Below are 11,073 nucleotides of genomic sequence, written 5' to 3'. Positions count from 1 at the left end.
ACCTCAGACCGTTAGAACACCTTTGGAGTCCGGGGCTGGGCGCTCAGGTCATGTGCCAGCTCACTCCCGGTGGCTACTTGGCGGGGCCTGGCGCCTGCTGCTCAGTCAGGCCTCTTCTGGGGCGCGGAGGGCCCTCGGGCCTCTGGCCTCTGTGCCTGCGGCTCGGTTCACTCTGGCACAGCTGGCTGCCGGCGGAGCCGGCGGGCACGCCGGTGCAGCCCCCTCTAGTTTCTGCCCGGTGGCTACTGGGTGACCCCTCGTCTGGGTATCCTCAGCCCTTCCCATGAAGGTGGCACGGATGCCCCTCCGGTGGTCCTCCTTGGGCTCTTGCACTCTGGGACCTCTGGATGTCTGGGGCCTGGATCTCCTCCATGCCTGCTTCATGCCCTGAGGGACAGGGCTATGGCTCTCTACATCCTCTTGCAGACCATTACATGGGGAAACCATTTGAATACAAGCGCGCCGACCCACACAGGTGTGCACACAGGTGTTCACTGTTTGTAGACTTAAATCACACCTTTCTTGGCTGCTACTTCAAAGCACATTGTGCGCTGTCTGTCCTGCGTGCTGCACAACAACATTCAATATTTAGTATTTACTGCTGTTTACACTTAGCTAGATTAATGCGATGGTGTTGTGTTTAGTATGTTGCTTTGTTTTGTTTTTTTTGTTTTTTTTGCTTGTTTTCTATTCTTTTTCTCTCAACAGGTGATCCCGGAGATATTTTTTTTCCCCCCTTTCTCACTGTCCCTCTCCCCTTCTGTTTTTCTTTTCCTTCCTCTTTCTTTCTCCCTTTCCTATCCCTCACTCATGTCTGTCCCGTCTGTAACAACTGAAAATAAAATAAAATAAATAATAAAAACAAAGGTCGATCAAATGGACCAATACGGCAATGCCATGATGATCCATTTGGCAAAATAAATCCATTGGGTATCCTTGTTGGTCTTCAGACAACAATTCTGACGGCTAAAGAACCAAATGGGACAGGCAAAAAAAAAAAAAAAAAAAAAAAAAAGAACACCTTTGGAATGAATTAGATTAGAGACTTAGAACCACGCCTTCTAGTACAACATTAGTGTCTGGCCTCACAAATGTGCTGCTGGAAGAATGGTCAAATGTTCCCATAAACACACTCCTAAACCTTGTGGAAAGCAGTCCAAGATGAAACTATTATAGCTGCAAAGGGCGGATGGACATATTAAACCCTATGAATTAAGAATGGGAACTCAGGTTCATATGTGTGAAGCAGACGAGCAAATACTTTTCACAATAGTGTATATTCTGCCATAACTGGATGAAATAAAAGAAGGGAAACCATAACCATAGACTGTATATAAAAGATGGAATGTCAGCATGAGGCGTATTAACTATGTAGGTGCTCTACATAGTTAATGCAGGACAGTACAAATAGCCAGAAAACAAGCCATGTCGTTCATCAAGATGAGTGCATTATGGCTTCAGTCATTTGCAAAGACACTAATAGGGAAGAGAGGGCTAGCTCAGAGACTTGGACTGGCTCAGGGAAGCCTAGGCACCATCCAATTTTTCCAGAAAGTAGTCACACCCCAAGCCCTTTCTTCAGTAATAGTCAGCATTTTAACATCTTTAAGAACCGATTAAATTTCGGTGCCTGCCTCAAGTAGTCATTTAAGGAGTTACAGTTCCAAGCACTTGGTGTTTGCTAAATTATTTTGCTATAAAGCTTGCTAGCTTACATTGTTTGGTCATTGAGGGGTTTTGCCTTTTCACCAAAGTGAAGAAACACCAGTTTTTATGTGAAGCATCAAAAGTGTGCAATGTAGCTAAAAGGACGTCATTAGAGCAGTAAAGCTGAGGCAAAAATAGTAAGCATACGCTAACACACAACTCCTAAAATGTGATAAAACACAAATATCTCTCAGTAAATTTCCACTACATCCCAACAGCGCAGGTTGGATGACAAGGTTCCTTATATGTCCAGTCCTATAGCTCAGACATTTCTCCATCCATCAGCTGCCCGGTGTCAACGGTGTCTGTCACCAGTGCAAAAAATAGCTCGTACTTCCTACCCTGTGGGCTCAGTGTCCACTGAGGCAAAGCTATGCCACCTGTCAGCCAGTGTGCAGGTTAAAAAGCCAGGCTCCAGACACAGACGGACAATCAGCGCTACCTCATGTGTTTTCTATCAGGGTTACAGCCAGGTTTGGTGTGGCTGCCTCGCAGCATACGACTTCGTGATCATTACCTCATATGTGCATGCTGTCCAGGCTGCCAGACACAGCATTACAAAGACATCAAAGTCTTAGGTCACTTCTTGGATTTAACAGGATGTGAGAATAAGAATTTCCTACAGTGTTAACTGGCTACAAAGACTCAAATCAAATACTTTTTGAGTGGCCATTAATCAGAGACACCAGGGGTTTACCTGATCTAGAATGAGGTCTGTGCTTTTGCTGATGGACGAACGAGATAAATGGTTCAAATTCATCTTCTCAGATAAATAGCTCTGGATTGATGTGAAGATTTTTAAGAACTTTAGAGAACCCTTGATATTAATCCATTTGTGAAAGACAAACGTGACCAAACATATGAAGAGCAATAAATCCCCTGAAAGGACCAACCAATCAATAAACTGATCGTGCCAACACATTGTCTGCTTTGTTGAAAATCACCTCAGTTTGTTTCCAAAAGCTATTACAAAAGCGTCATTAAGCTCCATTGTTAAATTGTGAAATGACGTCATTATAAACACCAGCACTATTGTTTAAGTCAGTCTCACATCCGCTGGCCTGCTCCCATGCATGACATTTCACTGGCACACCACATGCTCAATAACACAATAGCACACAGCTAAAATGTTTTCCACTGTTACAGCAAATCAATGAGTCTTGAAATAAGCATGCAACATATATTCAGGACTCTTTTTTTCAGCCTTTATATGATTGGGAGGATAATGTGGATGTGGGGCCGCATGCCGCAGGCAGGGAAAGCAAATCACATAATGCTAAAAAATTGTTTGCAGCTATCTGAATTGACTGGAATGATGTTCTGAAATGTTCCCAAATGCTTGTTTCTGAGACTTTTCTGGAAAGCCTTTGAGGCTTAATTAGAGCTTGTAAATAACCATCATACCCAGATGATTTAATACAATTTAAAAGCTCTGACAAAAAATGTGAATATATGACTCATTCCACTTGACTGGCATCCCGACACATGGTTGGGATATTCCTGTAGTTGATCCCTGCTCTGTTCTTTTGGCTCAGTAGGACACCTCTACATCTATTTTGGTACATCTGTTCTACTTCTTTGTCTTCCAGAAGGATTTATGATTAAAACAACATTTTTCTGGGAACACATCCTGCTGCAAACCTAACAACAAATGATTGTTTTATCCAAGCAGTCTAGACAGAAGAAGACCCGAGGTCAACCGCGTCATAACTTCCAGACTGTTTTGAACTGACTAGCTCTGTTGGACACTGGACAGCATGGAAACCCAAACACTAACCAGCCAAGCCAGTGGTTGTGTCAAATATGGGCACATTATGTAATCTGATCTATTAAGAGACACTATGAAGGTTTTCCCAAAACCGCTTTTATCCAGGTAGGTTTGGATCGCTTTTTTCCCTGAATGAATGAAATCATGATTTTAAAAACTGCATTTAGGATTTACTCGGGTTATCTTTGTCTCATATTACTAATACTGATGATCTGAAACGTTTAGATGTGACGAGTATGCACACAAACACAATCAGGGAGTCAGTAAATACGTTTTTACAGACAAACCTTTGGTATTTGGAAAAATTAGATTGTACACTGGTTTTGAGGATACAATAACATGAAGTCAGTGAGAAACTTTTTTAAAAAAGGGAAGATTTTAAAAAGCTCTTTTGTTGACCAAGACAGCGAGATACGTTAAGATCTGTGAACCATTTCCCCTAATTGAACAGCCTGTGGCTGCCTCACTATCATCTGTGCCCTCTCTGTTTTATTGAGGGCCTGCTGCCCTCTTATCTGGAGAACACAGGAAATGAAGGCAGAACGCACTTATACAAAACAACACTGTCTTTAAAAATAGTTCTGATGCAAATGCAACTAAAAGTTGCAATATTTTTTGTTTTGCATCAATTTCCTCTCCGTGTTGAATGCTGCTGAAGGTGTTAAAGATTAAATAACCCTGTTATTATTTTCAGGTACTCTGCTTGCTCTAAAATAAGCCATGGACACTTGATCTGCCCCTTTCGCTTTGCTATATCTGTGCATGCCTGTTGTTTTGTTGTTTCCTCATCCTAAAATGGCATGAGTGCCCGGACATATAAGGCAAAGATTTGTGAACGGCATTACAGCCAAGGCCAAGGAGTGGTTAAAAAAAGGCAGGAAACTGTTAAGTGTGCCCACTAGGGGAAAAGTAACTGATCTTTTCAGCACCTCGGAGCACTTTTCAGGACTATTTTGTAGAGTAAGAAGGAGCGCTCAGCTGCTCAAGCTTCGTTTTTGAATAACAGCACCCCGCTGTACGGAAGCTTTAAGGATTTGTTTTGTGCAGTAACGTGAGTGCTGATCAATGTCTGTTCTTCATGAGAGCAGAGTCTCTGACAGGCTGCTCGTGTTCTTCCTGCAAATGTCCAACAGAGGGACTCTGTATATTTCTGAAAGACTAATTTGGGACTGTTTTGGGTTTAAAATGCATTGTTAAAAAGATTTGCTTTGGTATTTTGTTGCCTTTGTTTAGAGAGACACAGTGAACTAATATGGGTCTGGCTGCCTGGAATTTAAAACTAAACACTCACTGCTGAGTTGGTTTGCACTTATATGCCATGGACCATAATGTACAGAAGGGGATTAGGGGCATAAAAAAAGTCAAAATTCTGACTTTACTCGTTCAAAGTTAGAACATTTTTAATAGAGAAGCAGAGCATCAAAGATTTAGCACTCCGTCAATGTTTCACTAAAAAGCTATCTCATGAGTTTCAAATATTTACTACCTTTAGACTTGAGAGGTGGGACTGAACAGTTTCCAGCTTCATTCCTTGTCGAGGAAAGAGTCAGCAGTTGCAATGGATTCCACAAAAACTAAAATATGTAAAGTGTAGTCCACTGTATGAAGAAGTTTTTAAAAATAAATTTGTTAAAAGTTGAACACTATGCTGATGCTGTTTTTATCGTTCTAAAGGGGAAACATTTTAAGGACTTAGCATTGTTGTCTCACAGGAAGAAGGTCCAGGTCTCTCACCCTGTGGTGGTGATGCACCTGCACAGCATCTGCAATCATGTCCTGCCAACTTAAGTATTGCACTGGGTCCTGTGATTGTTGTTGTTCGTATGTTGGGCTGGCAGCGGGAGAGCTGCAGCTCTGTGTGTCGTGAACAGCAACCGTGAAAGTCTTAATAAAGGATGCAAAGCCCGAAAATGCCATCAGGTCTGCGTGGTCATTCACACACCATATGACAGCTGGGACAGGGTCCAGACTCACCATGAACCTGAACTGTAAATGGACTGTACTTATAAAGCACTTTTTAATCAGTTTGTGTGCTCAAAACACGTTCTACTATGTGCTGTATTCACCCTTTTACCCATTCCCCTGTATTTATGGGGGCAAATGAAGTGAATCATTTCTTTAACAGGTTTGATTCATCCAGGAGGCAGTCTTCAGCATAGACTAACCCATCCCCACTGCTGCTGTTCCACCTCTGACACCTCAGTCATTTCACACCTCCTCCACACACCCTGCTCGCTACTCCCCACCCCCAACCACTGCATCCTGCACAACCAACACACTGCTCCAGCCTGTCTCTCTCAACCATCCAGGTTAGGAGGGAACTGAGGAGCATCAGGGCCAGGAAGGCATCAGCTCAAGGGTTGTCAAGTTCTGTGCAGATCAATTGTATAGCGTGAGAGAGCACATCTTCAACCTGAGGCTGAGGTCCAAAGACCCTGGAGCAGCTCGTCCTGGCTCAGCTTCAGCCCCTGATGAGCTCATCACTGGACCCACTTCAGTTTGCCTACCAGTGTGGCACTGGAGTGGATGATACTGTCATTCACCTCCTACATCGTTCCCTCTCTCACCTGGAGACCGCTGGGAGCACTGTGTGTGAGAATGATGTTCTTTGATTTCTCCAGTGCCTTCAACACCATTCTGCCCACATTCCTGAAGGACAAACTGGAGAACTCAGGAGTGGACCATCATCTCACCCCATGGATACTGGACTACCTTACTGACCAACCGCAGTATGTGAGAACTCAGGGCTGTGTGTCGGACAGGGTCGTCTGTAGTATGGGGGCCCCACAGTCAATGGTTCTGGATCCGTTCCTGTTCACCATCTACACTGCAGACTTCTCCCAAAACTCCACCCAGTGCTTCCTGCAGAAGTTCTCTGATGACTCTGCAATAGTCGGCCTCATCACTGATGGGGACGACAAGGAGTACAGAGAACTGACCCAAGACTTTGTGGACTGGTGCCAGCTGAACTACCTCCAGATCAACACTAAAACCAAGGTGGTAGACTTCTGCAGGCACAAACATCCTCCACTGCAACCACTAAACATCCAAGGCATGGATATTGAGGCTGGTGCCTTGGAGGTCATCAGAACAATAACCTGGACTGGACTCAGAAGCCCTCTACAGAAAAGGGCAGGCTGTACCTTTTGTGGAGACTCAGATCTTTTGGAGTGAAGGGCCCACTCCTGAAGACCTTCTATGGCTCTGTGGTGGCCTTAACCAATCCTGTATGGTGTGGTCTGCTGGGGTGGTAGCATCTCTGCTGGGGAGTAGAGTATTTAAAAGTAGAATGGGAGGCAGAGCCTTCAGTTATCAGGCCCCTCTTCTGTGGAACCAGCTTCCAGTTTGGATTCGGGAGACAATAATAATAACAAGACACTTGTTATTAATCTCTGGCTCTCTTCCACTACATGTCCTTCATTCTGTCTTCTTTCTCTCAGCCCAACCGGTTGCAGCAGATGGCCGTCCCTCCCTGAGCCTGGTTCTGCCAGAGGTTTCTTCCTGTTAAAAGGGAGTTTTTCCTTCCCACTGTCACCAAAGTGCTTGCTCATAGGGGGCATATGATTGTTGTTGTTGTTTCTCTGTATGTATTATTGTAGGATCTACCTTACAATATAAAGCGCCTTGAGGCGACAGTTGTTGTGATTTGTCGCTATATAAATAAAATTCAATTCAATTCAATTGAATTGGGGACAGGAAGAAACAGAGCAAGCTGATCCTGCAGGGCCAGCTCTGTTCTAGGATGCCCTCTGGACCCAGTGAGGGGACTAAGCTGTCCTCCCTGTTGGACAACATCTTCCTCCTCATGCAGGAGACTCTGACAGCACCTGGCAGCTCCTTCAGTGACAGGCTGCAGCACCCATGATGTGGGACGGAGAGATTTCGCAGGGCTTTCCTCCCATCTGCTGTCAGACTCCACAACATGGTCTCTGCAGATGACCACACACGTGCAGACAGACACACACACATACAAAATTGTAACTTTTGCCCTGTCTCTCTGATGTGCAATAGTACCAAGTGCAATTTTTCCTATCATGACAAAGCATTTTATTCTATTTTATCTTATCCTATTCTATTGTGTTTTTCTTAATTTTTACTGCTCTTAACTTTAACTTTAACTTTCTTATCTTATCTTATCAATCTGCCAGGCAACCGTCAGAGAGAAACTCACATGCTTATTTACATGAGTGTGCACTACAAAAACTGGGTACAACTTAAAACTTGTTTTAACAAAGTCTTTATCACTTTGGAACAATGCATCTTAAAAAATGAAGCTAATGGTAAAAACGATCTTTCGGTCATATTTATCATATTCCCTCAAACAGTTCAGGTCAACAGGACAGCATCTCCACAGGAGACCCAGGGTCATACAGACACCTGCTGCCAAAACGAGCAGCCATGTAACTGACAGGCGTTAACACTCTGGTAACTACACTGCTGAACTGTGTTAAATACGCTGCACTGAATTAGGGTCTGGTGCTGCCCTACAACCCATACCCAACTGCATCAAGGATGATCTACATGACTTGATTAGCACTTGCATCGTCTACCCTCCTGGCCCTCCTTGTCCCCCTCCTCCTCATCTCATTTCACGCTAAACAAAGTCGCGGCAGGGTCCGATGGCCAGAGCCCCTTTCTCTTATCGCCTCGCAGTCAGAGCAACAGGTTGGGTTGATGAACTTGGTTGGAAGGAATCCGTATGCTCCTCCACTTGACTGAGCAGAGCTAATGAGTCAGAAAATCCCACAGCTAGGGCTTTAGGGTTTGACTTGGGCATCAGCAGCAAACAGGTTGCTCAAGCTTAGGAGTGAGGATGAGGAGTGTTAAATAGAGCTCACTTTGCAGACAGTCGAACTCTGCATGGGAGAGTTGAAAAGCTTACGAGGACTTAAAGGGGGAGAAGGTGCAAGAAGAGGAGGAGGAGCGTGTGACTGGATGAAGTGGGGATTACCGCTTTGATCTGTAAACTCTGTCTGTACCAGAGAGGCCGGGGGTTCCTCAGCTCTCAGCCAGGTGTACCCTGTTCATCAAGCTGTAGCCAACCCCCCACCAAGCTGCCCTGAAGGTGTGAAATTTGCTCCGATCCCTTTCTTACATGCCCCATCACACAGGAGACCTACAGCAGGACATCACACGCAAAACACAGTGCAGAAAGCCAGGTCAGTGCCTGACCATCACAAGAGCACAAGATCTGTTGGTTAACAAAACCATATTTTGATATTGATTTGCTTTCTTGCAGACTGTTAGATAACAAGATTGATACTGTCCAATTGACGGTTCAGGGAACCAGCCCGGTTTATCAGTTTCTTCATAGACATCAAACTTGCAGAGAGAGCAGAACTTAAACTATTGTTTTAAACTGACCTGACTGTCATGTGCAGGCTCATCGCTGGTGATGAGGGCTGGGTCTTCCAGCTATGACCCAGCAGTTCTCAGAGTTTCCAAGTCCAAAGATGGCAAATATCATCAACAGGTCATTTCTTTCCTACATGTATAAGGTTGGGCACCATCAGCCTCTCCCCCTGGGTGAGGTTTCCAAGAGCTTTGCTATAAATATCTTTGCTATATGTTAGCTTTCATTGAGAACATTTAGCAGAAATAAGCTGAACTGTGGCAGGTGCCATCCTGCGATTGTGTGCCAGCATACAGATCATTGAAACTGTGGAATTCTTTGAACTACTGACAAGTAAGATGCTCATGGTATGATTTGAAATTAGGTAAGATTAATATTTGCGGCAGCCAAGTTCATAAGATAAGGTACAACCTCGAGCCCAGCTCATATCAGATGTATTGGCTATTATTAGCTATTTACTGATTTATATGTGTTGATATTTATGAAATACAATAAATGAAAACAACAAAAGGAAAGAAAAGGTGGGAAAACACCCTTCAACCATGTTATGAGTGCTGATGTGGCACAGTTTGTCCACTAGAGAATCTTTAGCTTCTCTTTCACTAAAATGTGTTTAAAACACAATTACAACAACCAGCTAATCCGAGCAGAGTCATAAATGTAGTTTTAAAAAGGATTCTACAAGTTGTTGTAACAGCAAGACAAGATCGTGCGGGGGAGAGGCAATCGTGGCTCAAGAGTTAGGAGTTTGCCTTGTAATCAGAAGGTTGCCGGTTCAAGCCCCAGCTTGGACAGTCTCGGTCATTGTGTCCTTGGGCAAGACACTTCACCCGTTGCCTACTGGTGGTGGTCAGAGGGCCCGGTGGCGCCAGTGTCCGGCAGCCTCGCCTCTGTCAGTGCGCCCCAGGGCAGCTGTGGCTACAATGTAGCTTGCCATCACCTGTGTGTGAATGGGTGGATAAAGCGCTTTGGGGTCCTTAGGGACTAGAAAAAGCACTCTTCAAATACAAGCCATTTACCATTATTTTTAAAATGTGCCGTTACCTTATTAAAGCAAGGACTTATAAATATCTACACATAAAGAATGTTGAGAAAATCAGTTTGCGTGTCAAAAAGAAAAAATAAAGTGACTAAAGACACAAAGCAAAAAGAAAAAGTAACTAGCCTGACGTATGTTATGTTAAACTTGACGTGTTTTCTAGTCTTTATTAAAGTTGATGCCTCATATTTCAAAATGTAGAAGCTAAAAAGTCTTGTACTGAGAAGAGAGGCTTTAACAATGACAACAGCAAACTTTTAACTTAAATATAACTTAATACTGAATAGCTGGGAAATGCTAACACTAACCCTTAAAAATTTTAAATTTTAATTTACATTTACATTAATTTACTTTTTTTATGTACATATTATATATGTTTTTATTTAATTTATAATATGTACTGCATGCACATTATAATATGGTCCAAACTACTGAAGAACAGCAAAGAAATGCATAAGCATGCAAATGTAATAATTACTATTACACTGTAAATATATTTAATTTCTTCAGCTGAAAAGTTCTTTATTGACCATCAAAATGGATTTTGACTGTAAGCACTGTAGACATTTTCAGCAGCAGAACATAAAACTTTTCTTTGTGTTATGTGTTTACTCTTAGATGGGTTTGCTGTCAAAGACAAACACATTTTCATGAATCACATAGACTGGATCGTGTCACTTGGCTCATTGGAGCCAAGCTGGGATGGTTTATGGATTCCAGTTTGTTTCCACATGTACCAAAGTTATCCAGCAACTTCCAGAAGGTATTTATTAGGAGTTAAACTCTTTGCTTTACCTTTAGCTCTTAATGCTATAATTCTGAGAAGCTCTTTTGAAAAGCCTCCAAAATAATACAAAATTGAAGCAAATTATGCATCTCCCATTTTGGCTTCTCTTCAGTAGCTCTCTGTAAAATCCTTCTCAGTGTACAGCAAGTCGTTGACTATCAGGCTCTTCTGCTGTGGAAGCAGCTCCTGGTTTGGGTTTGGTGGGCTGACACCAGCTTTCTTTTTTTAAGGACAGGTTTAAAACTTTAACTTTGGATAAAGCTTGTAATTGTGTCTACCTCAGGTGATTCATTTCTGTCCTGTGATGCACTAAGCACACATTACAGTTGTGTGTCATCAACTTTGCATAGTCTGTTTCTTTGGCAGTGGAGCCACATGTTCTGATCGATACCATTTCATTCAGTCCCAGTGTATAGCAC

The sequence above is a fragment of the Neolamprologus brichardi genome, chromosome 17 (genome assembly GCF_056152115.1).
Source record: "Neolamprologus brichardi isolate AB-2024 chromosome 17, ASM5615211v1, whole genome shotgun sequence".
NCBI lineage: Eukaryota > Metazoa > Chordata > Actinopteri > Cichliformes > Cichlidae > Neolamprologus > Neolamprologus brichardi.
Note: the sequence above shows the minus strand (reverse complement) of the source record.